Raw genomic sequence first — 1,235 nt, forward strand, 5'->3', positions numbered from 1 at the left:
CACATTAAGCCACATAAAGTAGAGCTGACTGGCACTGACTGTAGGGAGAAGGAAATTTTAGTGTTTAGGGACCCCTTTGTGTGCGTTCAGTACTTTGTGAGTGTGTGTGTGTTGTGTGTGTTTTTAACTGGTACTTTGCCCCTGTCGACCTTTATCCTGAGCCGCACCGATTTCCCCACTGCTCATCTGTGAAACAAGCTGAGATGTGTGCACTCTGTATCCTACAGTCAGTGTTTCATTTCTATTTGGGAGGTTTGCAGGGGCACAATAAGTTCACCAAGTGCATTAAGAATCAGCTTACCTGACGACAGATGACAGCATCCGAGAGTTCATGTCCTCTCTCCGGCTGCTCATCTGTTCTGCATCAACCACTCACGTAAGGATAGCAAGTAACATATTTTAAAGACTGCTAAAAACATGGAAATTAATTAATAGTGTAAAAGTGTACAGCAGATTTATAAGAGCACAAACCAGCCCTCTTGTGGTTATGAGTCAAAATTACAGCTGCACGTGTGCTGGAGACAGATTATCAAAGTACTTAGAAAATAGCCTGACCAAAGGGTATCTTAGCTTAGTAGCTACATGAAATCAGGGGGAAATACTACATAGACTGTACATTAAAGATGATACATAGTTGAGGCCCACTGTCTGTGGACTTTGCAAGACACACACTAATTAGTGCTAAGCTATAACTATGGGCTCAAAATGTGGTCATAAATATTTTGTACTTGTAAATCAGTTTTGTATGTGTAAAAAGAATTATGTGTGTGTAAAAAAGATTTGTGTGTGCGTAAAAAAAGATTTGTGTGTGGACTTAGCCAAAAAAAACCCTGCAAGTTACAAGTACGAACTTTGACCCTATTTTTCTTCCTTTCATCTGATTGGTGAATGTCATGTCAATCACAAATGTAACAATTCAATCAGAGAACAGATGGGTTTGGCTGTCGGAGGGGCGCTTTTTTTGAACTGCAGGTCCTTGAAGGGAATAAATGCCCTTTTACATACCAACACAGCGTTTTCCTTCATCACCACAAAGGAAAACAGTCTGTGGTGGTCCGAATTTGGTGATTTTTGTGTCACGGGACTACGTGTTTAACACAGGAACTTCCACAGCCTTTTCAACAGTGCTGCGGACCGTGTTTTGGAAATGACAGTCTTCATTACAAAGCTTTCTTCGTTATGAATTAGCATACATGTTTTTATTGAACATTTGAAGAACTAGCAAAAAAAACCCA

The sequence above is a fragment of the Pundamilia nyererei genome, unplaced genomic scaffold, assembly GCF_000239375.1.
Source record: "Pundamilia nyererei isolate P.nyererei 1_Seehausen unplaced genomic scaffold, PunNye1.0 scaffold00072, whole genome shotgun sequence".
Lineage (NCBI taxonomy): Eukaryota > Metazoa > Chordata > Actinopteri > Cichliformes > Cichlidae > Pundamilia > Pundamilia nyererei.